This window comes from Mandrillus leucophaeus, unplaced genomic scaffold (genome assembly GCF_000951045.1).
Source record: "Mandrillus leucophaeus isolate KB7577 unplaced genomic scaffold, Mleu.le_1.0 Scaffold125, whole genome shotgun sequence".
NCBI lineage: Eukaryota > Metazoa > Chordata > Mammalia > Primates > Cercopithecidae > Mandrillus > Mandrillus leucophaeus.
Genome location: NW_012100876.1, coordinates 2,838,523 through 2,838,801, shown reverse-complemented (window position 1 = coordinate 2,838,801; position 279 = coordinate 2,838,523).

Here is a 279-nt window from a genome sequence, read left to right as displayed (position 1 = left end):
TGCTCATGTACGCCCTTGCGTATGTGTGTGTGTGTGCATATGCACTTGTGTGTTGTGCTGAGTGGGAGTAACCTTGTTTTCTACTTAGGAGAGCCACCCAGATTTTTGCCTGTGGATAGAGATAGGGATGCTTTTTCTTTCTCTTTTTTTAATTATTATTATACTTTAAGTTCTAGGGTACACGTGCATAACGTGCAGGTTTGTTACATATGTATACTTGTGCCATGTTGCTGTGCTGCACCCATCAACTCGTCAGCACCCATCAACTCGTCATTTACA